At 39.7% G+C, this 17,197-nt stretch overlaps 1 protein-coding gene across 1 annotated transcript in view; it reads left to right on the forward strand.

Annotated features, from left to right (window-relative positions):
* Nucleotides 1–17,197, forward strand: part of xylt1 (xylosyltransferase I) — a 211,193-nt gene that overhangs the window by 103,086 nt on the left and 90,910 nt on the right. The window lies entirely within an intron of this gene.

The raw sequence follows: 17,197 nt of genomic DNA on the forward strand, positions 1-17,197 counted from the left end.
CAGAGCCAAGCCATAAGATTTAAACCAGAACAACTGAACTTCTATCAATGTAGCTCCATTCACAACCTTAGGGCATCCCAAAGTGCTTTAGAAGCTAATGAAATAATTTTGAAGTATAGCCACAGTTGTAAAGTAAGGAAATACCGTTCCACACACAGCAGTGGAATAATGGTGATGTTATCTAATTTAGCATTGTTGGGTGATAGAGACTATATAACACCGACTCTATGACTCTAAGTATTGGCCAGCACATCAGGGGAATTCCCTTGCTGCCTCAGTTCTGAACTGAAATGGCAGCCCTGATAATTAACAAGTTTCAGCAAAACCTGAAATCCCAAACTTCTGATTCAGAAGCAAGAGTGCTACACTAAACTAATACAGACACCCAAGTCAGTAACTTTTTGATTATGATATGAATTTATTACTGTTTAAGGCATTGCTTCAGCCCTTAAGGTAGTGCATGTGTTGTTTAGGTTGAGCATAAAGCTTAAAAGTCAAATAGATAGTTTTGAAAGATTCAATATCTCCACTTTTTAACTCAGAACTTCATCCTTTGCAATGCCATGCTAATCCTGAGCATTGCTGCTTGATTGTACTGTGGCAGCACAGTAAATCTCTAGGGTAAAGATTCTTTCTAATATATTGAGCACAAATTTCTGCTCTTTTCTGTCACACACAGCCTGAATTCAGCAGAAACTTCTTAAACACACCTCCAGCAAGATTTAGGAAACCAAAGTTACTAATCTGTAGTTTACTAGTAAGCTTTGCCCTGCTTTATCATTAGATGTTGTTTAATTTAATAATTTAAATGTGTTTCAGTCTGAGATGCAAACTGCAAACTATGATGTCTGATAATCCTACTCCTCTACTTAAAATAAATTGATCAGTTTTTCTCTCCCATCACATCATTCCATGAGGTTACATCCAAGCTATTTGTTTTATGTTTAGTCCATTTCAGTCTTTAAGAAGACAATCCAGAATTATTTCTAGGTATTTGATGTTTTTAGAGGTATTATTATGTCTTAAGTCTTTTGATGTTTGTCTGTTGACTGGGTAATCTCTTACATGAATATGACCCAGTGAAGATACATTGATGTTTATGAAAGTTGTCAGCTGGGGATATGTTTGGATAAATATTCCAAATGTCAATTGATTGAACAAAGTGAATTACATTCCCCACTTAGAGATAGCTACTAACCTTTAACATAATGTTTTGCAACAAAGAGATTGTTTCACTGCGTTTCATGTTTCTATTAAATTCCATATCCAATACAGAAGAATGTTTCTTATTATAATTCTGTACATTAAACAGTGTTGCTGCACCCAATAAAGATTGCAAAGGCAATTATTTTACAAAATCAGCAAGGATGCAGGCTAACATTTTTATCAGACTGGTGGTGACTGGTGAAGAAGCTTCAGATGCCTAATCTGATTACCTTCCTTACCAGTGGAAATAAGTAAGAGTGAGAGGCAGCTGGTGTTCATTCTTATTTGAAAACTGAAACTTCACCCATGAGAGAAATTTTGATAGTCGCAAATGGACAAGAAAATCTAACGTTACTACAAGAAATGCTTAGAATGGCAATTTCTTTCATTAGCTTTTAAAATTGAAGAGTTATTATTTGATCCTTTATCTAGCATCAAAATAACCCTGGGAGATTCTCCTGCAGTTCCTCCCCAAGGTGCACTGAACACTTGTCTTATTCCAGCATCTTTAATGAATACTCTTTAATATGTGGCCGTGGTGTTCACAGGTCAGCTTCACTGTGGGTTTGACAATAGTTGGCTTTAATTCTGTTGTTTCAAGGATCACTCATGGGCTATTTGCCTGTCCAGGATGACCTGTAATTTCCTCAAGCTCCAGGCCGGCAATGTGGCCTTCACTCCATCATCCATTCTGTTGGCTGAGTCAAGATATGCAACTCAATCTCAAACTTAGTTTCTTCTAACTTCTGCACCAACAGCCACTAGCTTTGAGCTCTGTAATGTTACTTGTCTTGTAAAACACCACAGACTGAGACCTCTCCCACAGCAATTCCTGTATACCCTTCACTCTGACTTTGCCAACTCTAGATGGCTTCCTGTGTCACACTCCTATGTCTTTGCCTCTAAGCTTTGCTATCATATCTACTTCTACGATCTCCTTTGGCAGGGTGCTCCAGGCATCTACCACTCTTGGTGTAAATACAAATTTATCTCACACATCTTTTAATTTTCCCTCTCCTACCTTAAACCTGTGCCTTTCAGTATTTGTCATTTCCACCCTGGGATAAAGATTCTGACTATCTACCCTAATTTGTGCCTCTCATAATTGTATGTTTCTATCAGGTTGCCCCTCAGCCTCCGACACTCCTGAGAAAACAATCCAAGTTTGTCCAACCTCTCCCTATAGCTAATATTTTCCAATCCAGCCAAAATCCTGGTGAACCTCTTTGGCACCCTCTCCAAAGTCTCCACATTCTGGCAACCAGAACTACTCATAATGCTCCAAACGTACCTAACCAAAGTTTTATACAGCTACAACGTGACTTGTCAACTATTATATTCAATGAGCTGACCAATAAAGGCAAGCATGCTGTATACCTTCTTTAACACTTTCAGGGAGCTATGGTCATACATTCCAAGATCTCTCTGTACATCAATGCTCCTAGGAGTTCTGCCATTTACTGTATGCTTTCATCTTTCATTTGACCTCCCAAAATGCAGCACCTTTTGCTTGTATAGATTAAACTCCATTTGCCATTTCTCTGCCCAAATTTCCAACTGATCTATATCCTGCTATGACAACCTTCCTCACTATCCACAACTCTACCAATTTTTGTGTTGTCTGCAAACTTGCTAATTAGACCAATCATCAATATATATTACAAACCATGGAGGCCCGACCACTGATCCTTGTGGAACACCACTGGTCTCAGACCTCCTGTTAGAGCATCACCCCTCCACAACTACCCCCCTGTCTTCTATAACTAAGCCAAGTTTGTCTCCAACTTACCAACTCATCTGAGGTCTGCTGTGACTTAATTTTCTGGACCAGCCGACCAGGACCTCTCGCACAGAGCCATGCTGACTATCCCTAATAAGTCCATACTTTTTAAAGTGTGAGTAAATCCTATTCCTAAGAATCTTCTCCAATAATTTCCCTACCACTGATATAAGGCTCACCATAAGTTCCTGGATGATTCCTGTTACCCTTAAACAAAGGAATGACATTAGCTATTCTCCAGTTTTCTGGGACCAGTGGGTTTTTACTTGACCTTCCATTTGATATTTCTTATCCTGTTTTGAAAGCCTCCTCACAGTTTTATGATCATATCTCATTGTGCCTCACTTATCTTGGTTTGAAGCATTATTTCCTAGATATTCTAAATTGTTTTGAAATGCACACTGCAGTGGTGGGGACCTACTGCAATTCTCTTGGATCATTGGGGTAGCAGTTTCTTTTCCTTGCACAACTTGCAAGTGCGTTTAGGGGCCACAAAGCCCAAGACTTTAGAACAGTTACACGTGGTAACTGCACAATTTCAAGATTGGAGAACCATGGCTGGAACTCTTTCAGCATCTGTTCTCAAGAGGAAACACCACTTCTAGAATTGGATCTCGGGTGCATTACTGAACCATTGGCGATGAGTCAGGGATGAGAGAAGGCACTGCACTTCTGTAACAAAGGATCAGGCCTGGTAGTTTCGGAGGTGGACATCTGGTGAAAGTATCTGAATGATCAGTACACCCCCTCTTGCTGCTACTCCCTTTCCTAGTAAAGAAAGAAGATGGCTTTACTGGACCATCCAGAGACATCTTGTGCATCTGAGAAGGTTCAGTGGTGTCTTCAATGGCAGGCTGTGCAATAGTGTCTCAAGTTGTCTCTCCCTTTAAATTATGATCAAGTTGGCCTCCCTTTCTATTCAAGGGTTGCCTGCTTTCCTCATTCTGTATGTGCACTCCCAATATTGTGGCAGCAATGCCAAATGTGTATTGCAAGTGCAACGTGGCAAGGATTCAATTTAACCTTTCACATGCACAAAGGCAAATTGCAATTGCTTTACTGCTTCAGATTGTTTCTTTTAAACAATACACACTACATCTTTGAATTTTTGTGCCATTGTATTTACAAGTTGCAAGATTAATGGACCCAGCGTGGAGTTAAATTTGCTCTGTTGATTAACGCATTGTGGTGCTGATGACTGGATTGTGTCAGTTGTGTGATTGAAGTCACCCTGCACTGGATCAGTAATCATGGAACTCATTAAAGCATGGAAGAACTTGCTTTTCACCTTTTAGATGCATTAGAAAGAATGCCAAACTGTCCATTATAAAGAGAGCGCTGATAATAGGCTTACAGGAAGAACTTCATCTTTGGATCTGAAGTTCATAGAATTGCGCACTGCTGACGAATGTGTAACAGTGCAGGACTCCTCACTGTCCTTACTCTAGGCTGGTAACTCTTCATGGGCATTATGCTGCCAATACCAGCTCATGCACATCAGATTACCACAGTGGCTCCAGGGACTCAGAAATGGCATTGCTTTGGATCTCCAGCTTCTAAGTGAACAAGCAGTATTTGAAAAGAAGTTATCATATCCCTCCCAGATTGTTTATCTTCCCCTATTAAGCATTTGGATAACTTTTCCTGATGTTGATAAAAGTCCTGAAGAAATTTTTGAGGAAGCCCGGGAACACCACTGAACAAAGGTAAAAGGCAGAGAAGGTTCACCCTCGCACCCTTGGACCAGGAAAAGCAGAGCCAAATCACACAGCAAACTGGATGTCACCTTGTTTTCTGGTCCCAGATCCAAAAATGTGTTTGTTCAGGAGCTGAAGTATTTGGTTAACATCTAATATTCACAACTGATGCCAGAGAGACTTGTTACGGACTCAGTGAAAGTCCCTTTAAGATAGAGAGTGTGTGTGTATGTGTGTGTGGGGCGTGCTTACGTCAATAGAAGATAAAGGACGTAATGACGTTGTTGAAGAAGTTAGAAGAAGAAGAAGGGGAGAGAGAGAGAGAGAGAAGGGAGAGAGACACCAGCCTGCTAGTTTTCTCTATCGATGGATGAGAAACAGTAACTGTCTGCCACTGAAATCCATGTATGGAAGTTGGAAGTAATCCGGTGGAGTTCACTTTGTTGCTGACCTGTAGAAGGAAACAGGTATTTGTGTGTGGACGACCACGATTTGGATGCTTTTCGGGGTGAGGAAGTCACTACCGAGTAAACACTGGAGTGTCGTTTGGGTTCCATCATGGAACATTTGGATTTCGTATTTAGTCTCCCTATGTTTTTCTACATCTACGTCTTATCTTCTGACAACGGTGGTTGTTGAAGAAGCCCTTGCTCATGTTTCACCTTATGGCTTGCGGAACTGAACTTTAAGAACCATTCCGGAACTGGGAGTTTTGGACTTTGCCACACACACACACACACACACACACACACACACACACACACACACACACACACACACACACACACACACGAAGAGTTTAGTTTTTGGGGTTAACGTTCAAGGTTTAACATTTTTTGAATTCTAACATACTAACATTTGTACTTTTATTTTACGTATTATCATAAGTAGTGATTAATAAAATAGTTTTTAACACTGAATCATGCTCAGTGTGTTTCTTTTGTTGCTGGTTCGTGACAGACTTATGAAAATCATGGTGTTCTAAGATTGTGGCGCAGCTAAGAAATGCTCCGAGTCATTGAACATCTTTTTGCAATAAGTAATTCCTGGTTCCTGTGTTGTAGGGGTTGGTTTACCATTTCAATCCCCCCCACTCTAATATATTTCCATTGACTTCTGGAGAATCAAAATTGATGAGGCATGGAGCAACTTAATATGATTATCAGGGATATCTTTATATTAGAACCAACAATGCATGGTGAACAAAATCGCTCCAATGTTTTAATAGATATTCCTGTAACATTTAATAAGTTTGTCTGTTGACAAACAGAAACACAATAACATTTATTTAGAATATTGTCAATAAATTCATGTTTTCTCCCTTGCATGCTTACAAAATACTCTGCATTTAAAATCAAAGCTGGTAATGACAATAGATTATGAAGTCTGATTTGAATAAGCCTGGAGATCAGTCAACTTTTCTATGTTAATATTTGAAGTCTATATTCAAGATGTCTCTTAATTTTTCTGCTATTATTTCTCTTGTCGCAGAATTCTGCTACAATTGGATTTACTCAATTGAGGCATTATCCTCGACTCTCTGACCAGTGATTCCTTCCTGTGTATGAACAATATAATCATGCAATTCTATGATACTAAGGATGGGGGGTTCACCTTAACCATTGAAATCCTACAGTTGACTTAGTGGTTACAGCATTAACAAACAGGCAGAATTATCATTGTGGGATTAATCCTTTTTCGACAACGGTCAAATGCAAATTTTAGTCCCGACCTAAAGGTTGGAACCCCTGTGTCCTCAGCCCAGAATCATATGGTTAAGTGCTGAGAAAGCTGTATAGGAATGAATGAATGCAGAACAGGAGTTGACCACCAGGTCCCACAAGCCTGATTGTGACGTCAACACTGCATGCTGGTCTACCTACAGTATGCTTTCACACCCTTAATTATCAAGAAGCTGTCTACCTTTGCTTTAAATATATCCAAAGAATCGGTTTCCATTTCCTTTGAGGAGGAGAATTCCAAAGTCTGTCTTTTCTTCACGAGAAAAAAAATTACCTCACCTTTGCCTTGTGTAGGTGATCCATAATTTTCAACAGTGACCCTTTAGTTCTAGATTCTCCGAACAAAGAAAATTTCCTTTCTACGTCCACCCCGTCAAGATTCCTCAGGACCTTAAATATTTCAATCAGGTCCCCTCTCACTCTTCTAAACTTAAACGGATACAAACTTAGCCTGTCCAACTTTTTGATATAAGATATACAGGGGATGTAAGAGAGAACTTAAGGAAATCAGGATAAAAAGAGGCCATGAAATAGTCTTGGCAAGTAGGATTAAAGTGAATCCCAAAACCTTTTATAAGTATATTAGAAGCAATAGAGCAGCTAACAAAAGAGAAGAACAAAGGGGAAATCTATGTGTGGAGCCAAGGGATATGAGCTGGATGCTGATGCTGGTATCTTCTCTCAGTATTCACCAGGGAGAAGGATGGAGAGTTTGGGGAGGTGATATTCTGGAGCATGTCTGTGTGAGGAAGGAGGAAGTGCCAGAGATATTGGCACACATTAAGGTGGTTAAATCCCCAGAGCCTGACAGGATCTATCCCAGGTTGCTATGGGAAGCAGGGGAGGAGATTGGGGCACCAATGGAGATGTTTACATCTTCATCAGCCTCAAGTGAGGTACCAGAAAACTGGAGGATTGCTAATGTTGTTCTCTTATTCAAGAAGGGTATTAGGGATAAGCTAGAAAGCTACAGCATGGTGCCTTACATCGATAGTAGGGAAATCATTGGAAAAAATTCTAAAGGACAGGATTTGTGTTCACTTAGAAAAGCAGTGACTGATTAGGAGGATTCAAAATGGTTTTGTGCAGGGGAAGTTCTGTCTCACAAATCTGATTGGTGTAGATGGGCATCAGTGTAATGAACAAGTTGGGCCGAAGGGCCTGTTTCTGTGCTGAAGAACTAAGTCTTTCTGTGACTCAATGATGTAGACGAATGCAAAATCCTGTTAACTCATTTGACATACAAGTATCTTTGCAATGGTTCCCTTTCTCCTAGCTCCTTTTGAATTATGCCATTGCACAATTCCCAGGAGAATTCAGCAGGAGTAATTCTCCTGGTAAACCAATGGGAATTGTGCAATGGCATAAATAATATTAGGGAATTGATTGCATGACTTCAGGGAAACTGCATTGGTAATTGGCAGCTGAAATACACCTTCCCTAACATCTCTTTGCCCTTTCTGTGATATTTCAGCAGACAGCCTCACACAGCCCTGTTTGGGTGATTTTTGAAACATTTTCCTCCTGTCCAAAGAAAGGAACAATAGTATGGTGTGCATCCCCATCACCAAATTAATATTTAGCAGGTTCCCCACATATTCATGGCTGCAGCATCTATCCATGCACGGCGCGCCCCTCCCCCAAACAAGGCAGAACAATTCTCCCCATGGTTTTTCAATCAGAATTGTCCAAAATGTAAGTAAAAAAAATGAAGCTACATCAGGCAGGCAATCCACACTGTGCACTCAGAGATAAATTTGTGCTGTTTCATATGTGTATAGCTGTTTCACTTGGAGCCCAAAGATATTCGAAGGATTTTTTTTACATTTTCAGATTTCAGTCACCAGTTGTAATGAAGCAGAGCTCGGTGTCACTTTGAATGGAAGATTTGTTAGGATTCGGCTCTCAAAGCCCTGACAAGCAAGGGTGTATGTTTTAATCCTTCCGACTGTACTTCGTTGATGAAAATGTCAGATCTTAATTAAATGTCATTTTTCTGCTTGACAGGCAGTGCACAATGACAAATTGAGAGGTAGAGTTCCCATGTAAAAAAAAAAGGCTGGCTTTTATTAACACTGGATTTTGAAATCACAGAATGTTTGTAAAATGGAAAAAAATCAGCAAAGGTTCAAAATCCCTTGACCTGATTAGTAACTCAGGCTTTGTTGGAAGGCTTTGGCAGGAAACTGTTGTCTGCAGGATTAGAGATTTAATGATGGGGTGGGCTGTGGGGTTGGTAAGTACTGACAGCCCTTGACCTCCTCTCTTTTCCAGAGGGGTCCCACTGTTATAATGAGGCAACTTGCAACTGGTATCCAGGGTCACAGAGATTACGGGTGAGATTTTCCAGCCAGTACACAAGGCAGAATGATCTATGCTGGTGCTTGCTCGTCGTGGAGCCAGGTCCTAACTTATGTTTTTCTTGATGCTGCCATTTACTTACAGCTATAGAAACAGAGGAGAACCATTAGAATTATGGTCACTTGCCTTCTGACTCCCTTAATTGAATAGATGATTGTACAGCAAGATATTGGCACACAGCAGCAAAGCACTTATGCAGCCAGACTAGTAACCCAGAGGGCTAGACAGGAGACATGAATCACACTGTGGCGTTTGCAGAGTTCAGTTAATTAATAATCGGTAATTTTAAAAATTGCTCATAGCAGTAATGGTAAGCATGAAACAATTGGATTGCCATAAAAAGTTATATTCCCATCTGTTCTTTACAAAAGAGGATGAGCCATCCTTCTCTAGTCTGACCTGTGTGTGATTCCAGACCACATCAATATGGTTAGTTATGAACTGTTCTCTGAAATGACCAAGCAAACCTTCTAGTTCAAAGGTATTTAGCAATAGACAATAAATTCTGATCTCATCCAGTGTTCCCTGCACTCCATGGAAGATTATAAATTGATTGTGCTGTGTTGGATAACTCTGGTTAAGTAACTGTGTGCAAAGGAAAAAGAAAAATTAGGTTTGTGCTAACTGTGGTCTTGGGAAAGTCCACTAGCATACCTCAGTCTTACTCATTTTGCTGGCACTGGAAATATATACAATAGCTCCCTCTTCAGACTTGCCAAAGGACACTGCCCACTGCATTCCTTCCCTGTTGCAGAAAGTAATCTTGAGATGCTATAAATCTTCACCCACATGCCTATCTTCCAGCTCAATGAACAAGTAAACTTGCACACGTTGTGGAGATGCAGAAGATGCTCGGAGCCTTGGAGGAAGTGCTGAGGGCCATGGGGAAAGGGCAAAGGAATGGAATTAATTGTTCAGCTTTCTTGAACACCCAACCTAGACGTACGTGATCCAGTGATAGGGATGCATGGAACACTGGAAAGGGATGCTTATACCACTAAAAGGGAATGTCCATAGTACTGCAGAAGGTGCTTGGAATCCCGGAGGATATGCTCGGACCACTGAAGGAGGTTCGCAGAGCATAGGAGGTGAAGATATGCTCAGATCACTGGACGGGGAAGCCTGGATCATTGGAGAAGGTCTACCAAGTGCAGCAATCTCGTCATACAGGATAGATCCAATTCAGAATGTCAACCATTTCTTTTCATTCCTCAAATCTGCTTTACTTTAAAGGTTGTAGCCCTTATCTTCCGCCCACTTTAATTGGGCTATTTGACTTTACCTTTAAATACACATGACCCATTTCAAACCTGGGCTCGCGCAAGAAATCCAGTCCCATCCAACTGTGCGAGATTGGCGTGGGCTGACTGTCACCAATCAGAGGTATCAATCTACAGGTGCATTGAACTGCAGACAAGATGTTGATAGTACCAGGGTCGAATCAAACAGGGAAGTTATAGTTCTTGCATTAACTGCTCCTGCTGTCTTCTATTCATTGCTGCAATTCCATCCCTTTCACATAGTAGAATACCAGTGACAATTAGTGAGCTGATCACCATACAGGAAAATATTCTAATGAGAAGGATAAAGGTACAATGTTTTTCTTAACAAAATAGCAGGTAGACACTTGGCTGGAATCCTGATCCTCTCCAGATGTAATTCCAGTTGAATCCATTTTTTTACTTCCTCATGTCACAACTTTTCTGAATCATGCAGTAATTTTGCACCCTGCTGTACAGCGAACGTGTTCTCTGCACACATGCAGTGAAAGCCTACAGTGCAGAGTCATCTTAACTGGCGAATCAAAGGTCACTTAAATACAATTGGTGGATTGGTTGGTAACTTATCAATTAGTGGAAGAGCTAGACTCAAATGCCCATTTTGTAGCCTCTGCTGTATTTCTACAGGTAATAATAGGCTTTTGATTTTGTTTTAGTCGGCATGATCCAATGATTGTGGTCTTTTCTGAAGAGATGTATAAAATTACAAGGGGTTTTGATAGAATTGATAAGGACAAATGCTTCCAGCAACAGGAAGATTGGTAACCAGAGGACAGTGATTTAAGATAATTAACAAAAGAACCAAGGGGGAGATGAGCAGATTATCTTCACACAGTGAGTTTTAATGATGTAGAATGTCCTGCCTTTATGGGGGATGCAGACTCAGTAGGAATTTTCAGAAGACAAATGAAAAAGTGCTTCAAAAGCACTGTGGGGAAGAGGCAAAGGAGGCAGAGGACAGCTCCCTCAAATACCAATCTTGGCATAATGGACTGAGTGGCCTCCATTTGGTTCCACTTATCTGTGTTGGCCTCATGAGTGTTTCGAGTTTATAGCAGGGCTTATACACAACAAAATGTCAGGTTGTATCCCTTACAGATTATATCAGGTCACTATTACTATGTCAGAAGAGTAACTGAATAACTAGGATATTATTAGTTGTATTAAGTTGGATTTCATCCTTAAGCATGCAATTTTATCTTTGGATTCAGATAGAAGGCCTTCAGGAAGGGTTGAGTTGTTGAGCTATGGGCCAGTGTTGATGACCTTTGTATCAATGCTTTAATTTCTGAAGATTGCTCATCTACTGTAGTCAGGTATTTGAATGAAATGTAATTTTTTGGCTTTGCTGAATGTTCTAATTAAACTTGCAGCCTGATAATTCACAGCATTTTCTACTTATCCATCAAGACATAACACATGACAATATTTCACAAAGTCTAGGGCACATTTTCATCATAATTTATCAAAGTGATATCCCTCACAAATTAGTTTAAAATGTGTGCATGTTAAGTCATAAATGAGAACTGAGGAAAAAAGAAATGTACTAAACAAATACAGGGAGAGTTCATAGAAAAAAATAATCAATGAGGATCCATAATGTATATGCAAAAATAACCAAGTAGCAACATGTGAAAATGGGAGAAATTCTCTTGAAATCTTTTGGCCACCTGAAATATTTATCATTTAAAATATCTATTATAAAGACATGACAAATGACATGTTTTAAAATATCATGAGTAAGCCTACAGGGCAATTTTACCAGTGTTTCTTAAAAACATTGGTTTTGACTTTATTCCTGAGATATTGGATCGCATTGCAGCTGTTTTGTTGGTGCCCCGCGCAATCAGGTTTCAATCTTACCCAGAGTAGCTGACACTTGGGATCATTTCAGAACAAAACCATGTTTGGCACAAAATTGAACTTGGCAAAATTACCAAGAGATATAAGAGACTTCCTACTAGTTTGCTACATTTTTCCTGATGAATGGCATTCTAAAACTGGAATGGCTCTTGACAAGATAAAATAAGTAGCAATCAATAATAAAGACAAATATTTATTAGATAGAATTTTATGGGTGAATATCGGGTATAGTTACTGAGTAATCCAAGGCCTTGGTTTATGAAGCCCCTTGGACACTGGCGACTTTGTCTTCAATCTGTTCTCCTTTTATTGTCTTCCCTTGTGGTCCTTAAACCTGAGTGAATCATTTTTCCATGTGCTTGGTCTTATTTCTCATTCCACAAAGGACACTTGGCCAATATATTAAGTACAAATTATTATTAAGACAATCATTTCACCTGAGTTTCCCATCAACAGCAAGTTTTCCAGTAAAAAAACCTTAAATATAGCAGCAGTTAACAAAGGGGATGTGCTTAGATTTCTACTTAAGTTTTTGTTTACAGTACAACTAAAATGAATGCTTAAAACATTGATATATGAAAATCAATTCTGATTTGCCACCTTTCAGAGAGAACATAATTACACTTTAAAAGTGTAACTTCAGGTTTGAATAGAAGTGTTTAAATGCATGCTCCTGTTTTATCCTCTTTGTTCTGATAAAAATCCAGCTGAGAGGAGATGGAGGGGTATTCAGGCAGGACCTCCTTAACGTGACCTTGATTTCATTGGGACTCATGGTAAAAAGTGCCACAGCCACTCATAACCTCACCTAACCTTGTAGCTCACCCAGATTAGCACCTCATGATTGTCTGGCCATTGTTTACCATTACCTCATTCACACAGTTACTTTGCCGTCTTAGTAATAAAGCAGGTAACTTGTTGAGATAAGCAGATAATGGTCTCAGTTCTGCAACATCTCCTCAGGTAATTATAAAACCAAAAAAACCTTATCATAACAAACAGAAACAACAAAACAGTACGATTTACATATTAGCTACATGAATCTTTAAATCTTGACTTCCTTGGTTAAGCTTCTCACCAGACCTTATGATTACAATTTTACTGCTACTCACAAATAAAAAATCAAAAGAGATTTGTTCAACACAACTACAATTCCCTGAAAGAATACAGACCTCCTCATGAGAAACATTTTCTGTGAGGACCTCCACTCTGCTGATGTAAACAGTGATGTGCCAATGACCTTCATGTACTTTGTGCAGTCAGGACATTCCTTTTTCATTGCTCCACTTTCTGGAGTTCCCCAATTCTAGAAAAAAAAACAACTTGATTTCCTGTGCACAAGTATTCAAAATCATCAGTGATGTTGAGTGGTCCAACAGTTCCACTTGCAATTAACGTGGCACGTCAATAAATTAAACCCTGCTCCAGAGTGAACAGAATGTGCAATTGAAAAGGGAAAAAAAACTGCAGATGCTGGAAATCCGTGAGGAACACAGAAAATGCTGGAGATATTCAAAAAGTCAGGCAGCATTTGTGATGAGAGAAACAAAATTAAGGTATTAGATCAATGACCTTTCATCACAACTAAGGTGAGAAACTGAAATGGAAGTGCAGTGTGGGTGAATTCCAAGTCAAATCAGGTACAGAAAGGAAGATAAAGAAAGTGGTTTAAAAAAATGATGAGGCAAAAAGACAAAGTTAACAAAATGTAACTTTCAACATTTGACAAAAGCAATAATTGAAATGTGAAGGAAGGAACAAGGTTCATAGTTGTAAATTTTACTGTTCAGTGGTGGAGAATTTGATTGACAGTATTTAATATGTTGTTAATAGGGTACTTGGACAAGAAGCTCTTAATTTTCTGTGGCAAGATTAGCCTAGGTTTGAGATTCAAATATATCAACTTCATGCCATTTGATGCACTTCTGCAGTTAATGACAGGGCAGCTTTTGGGTTTTAGTATTTAACTTGCACCTGTCCTCTGCTGAAAACGCTGTGACACCTTCTCACAAATAATGACGAGTCCATTAACCTTGCTGTTGATTTTGGCAGCAAATTATGCGCCGGTACATTTTCTCATACACTTCCAGGTTCAGAGCAGTGCCTCCTAGTAATTTCCATCTGTATCTACTTGACACAACTGCCATCACGAGTGGCTTAGGTAGTATTGTGAGAGCATTCTTACAGAATCAACACTCACATAGCAGTTCCTTCAAGATTAAATAGCAGCATTTCATTTTCCTTTAAACTGCAAGTTTCACCTATTGATAGTGGTCATGGGACGGGTCTACAGAGGCAGTGAGGAATTAAATCAAAGACCACATTTGTTTTCCCATTGATCGTATTCCTATCACTCAGTGCATGCTCATAACTGGTTTACATTCACTGTAGGGAGGTGAGATGGTTAAAAAAAATTCAACTGTGCACTTTCCCAGTCAGCACAGTAACGTCATGAATTTGTTTCTTCAGTCTGCATCCTGGGAGCTTTGTGATTGAGGAGAAGGTAAAGACTTGTGATGCTTCTGAAAACTCTGTAAGAATGAAAGGCAAGTGATCAATATTTGATCCTCACAGACACTAATTTAAGTCATCGGTCTTGCTAAATCACAACCAGAGTTCTTTGTGGTTTGTTACATTGATATGGTTGTCTTGCCATTTAATACTGTCACTGATGTGCAAACACTGCAGGCCAGTTTCCCTCTGGTATATTTATAAAGGGATTAGGTGCAGGAGTCATGCCAGGCTCTGTAATAGTACTCCTGCTAACTGAACAGAAATTCAAGGTTATGGGGATTTGCACACTTTATGGTTTCTGAAACCACTAACTTTTCTGAGGAAGGGAAATAAAATGTTTGTTCAGCATCCCATTGATATCCACTGTGACCATTGGATGCCTGTTTTCTTCATTATACCTTAACAGACCTTCATAAAAGCAGTGCAGGCACATATTCAGGGGAAAATTCCAGCCTTAAATTGTTACATCTTATGCCAAGAGAAAGACAGGAGTGACAATATAGAAAGAATGGCTATATCATTCATCTGATGGGGGAAGGCAGCGAATGTATTTACTGGCAACAGCTGGAAGTCCTGGGGAGCAAACTGCTTGATTCCTGTCACAAGCTTAAGAGTAGCAAAGTATGAACTAGTCGAAGAGAGTGCACACCCTGGGGAGTAAATGGGTGTGGGGTGGGCAAAGTGCTGGGGCTGGTGGGGGTAGAAAGATTTCTCTGCTTATCTTTGTCCCAGATTGCACAATATTGCATGCTGGCCTTCATAAATCAGAGCATTGAGTATAAAAGTTGGGAGGTCATGATGCAGTGGTACAGGACACTTGTGAGGCTGCACTTGGAGTATTGTGTTCAGTTTTGGTTGTCCTGCTATAGGAAAGATGTTATTAAACTGGAAAGAGTGCAGAAAATATTTACAAGTATGTTGTCGGGACTTGAGAGTGAGTTATAGGGAGAGGTTGGACAGGCTAGGCCTTTATTCCTTGGAGCATACGAGACTGAGAGGTGATCTTATATAGGTGTATAGAGTCATGAGGGGCATGGATAGGGTTAATGCACTCAGTCTTTTTCCCAGAGTTGGGGAACTGAGAACTAGAGGGCATAGGTTTAAGGCGAGAGGAGAAATACTTAATAGGAACTTGAGGGGCAACTTTTTTTTTACACACAAAAGCTGATGAGTATGTGAAATGAGCTGCCAGAGGAAGTGGTTGAGGCAGGTACAATAACAACTTTTAAAAGACAGTTGGACAGGTACATGGATTGGAAAGGTTCATAAGGTTATAGGCCAAACACTGGCAGATGAGACTAGCTTGGACGGCACCTTGGTTGCTATGGCCTGTTTCTGTTCTGTATAACTCTATATAGCCAAAATATGTAGGAAACAAGAACAACTACTTATATTTAATATTGTATCTTCAAGGGCAGGATATCTGAAGGTGCTGCACAGATCCTGATACTGAATGAGGTAAAGAGTTTTTAGAGCAGGAGACCAAAAGCTTGCTCAAAGCAGTAGATTTTAAGGAGAATCTTTATGGTGGAAAGAGTCTGTATGGTAGTGTATCACGGCTAAGGACATTTGTGAGTAATGCTTTTCAATGAGACTGGTACTTGTGCAGATACTATCACTGGATACATAAGTCAGCAGTTCAGAAATGCCTGGACAACTTTGGTGGCTGGAAATCCAGCTGTATTTCATTTGGGCTTTTACTGATTCATTGGAACACAGTGACTTCTTAAGAAAAGTTACACTTGGAACACAAGCTTGCATGGGAAATGACCTTCAGGAAAAATTTAATTGAGAAACCATGATTTTTACCAACTTCCAGGGTTAAATGTAAGAGTTAATGATGAATCATCTCTGAAGTTATCAACAATTGACACTACTTAGTCTACCATATAAGAAACTGAAAGCATAGGTTATTTTTGTGAATGTACAAAGCAACTGATAAAATCTAGTGTCTTGAAACCTTTGTTGTAGAGCAGACTGATAGAATTATTATCAAAAGAGTTTCCACAAACTAAAATCGGAACCAAAGACTTCAAATAAGACTTATTATAATGGATCTGCCAATTTAACATTTGCACAAAAGCTGCTTTTGGTGTTTGGTTTGGAACTACCAATTCTCATTCAATGTTTAACAGTGGTCGAACAATGGTTTGAATAAGGTTGACATATATTGACTAAAGCTGAGTAAGAATGTCTAAACTGACTGGAGTTTAGAAGGCTGAAAGGTGATCTTGTTATGCATCCTCAATCACTGAGTATATGTAAAGTTGAGATCAATGGATTTTTAGAAACTAAGGGAATCGGTGTAAATGGGAATCCAGTGATTAAAGTGGGCTTCAAATAGAGGGATTGAATGGGATGGTATTACCTCCTGCTGCTTCTGTTAATGTTGTTATTGACTTGATAAAACCCACTGGAATGTAGCATGAACACAAAAGGACATTTTGAGAGCACAAATGTAATTGGTAAGGCTCACACTTAATCTTTTTCTGATGGTCTGACGCCATTAGCAAGATTACCAACTTTATTCCCTAGTCCATTAGTCAGCTTTATTCTCCACTGCTCTTTCTGTTGATGATTCGTGCTGATGTGTGCTTTTCTTAGGCAATCCCTTGGAACTGATGACGACTTGTTTCCTGTCTGGTTTTGTGGGTTCCGAGATGACTGCTGAGCCAAGCTGTGGGAACTGCACAGGCTTCCTCAGATGGGGCAGGCATGCCTGACAGGGCTGGCGGGTGGTTCAGTTTGTGAGGT

Source organism: Pristis pectinata, chromosome 8 (assembly GCF_009764475.1).
Source record: "Pristis pectinata isolate sPriPec2 chromosome 8, sPriPec2.1.pri, whole genome shotgun sequence".
NCBI lineage: Eukaryota > Metazoa > Chordata > Chondrichthyes > Rhinopristiformes > Pristidae > Pristis > Pristis pectinata.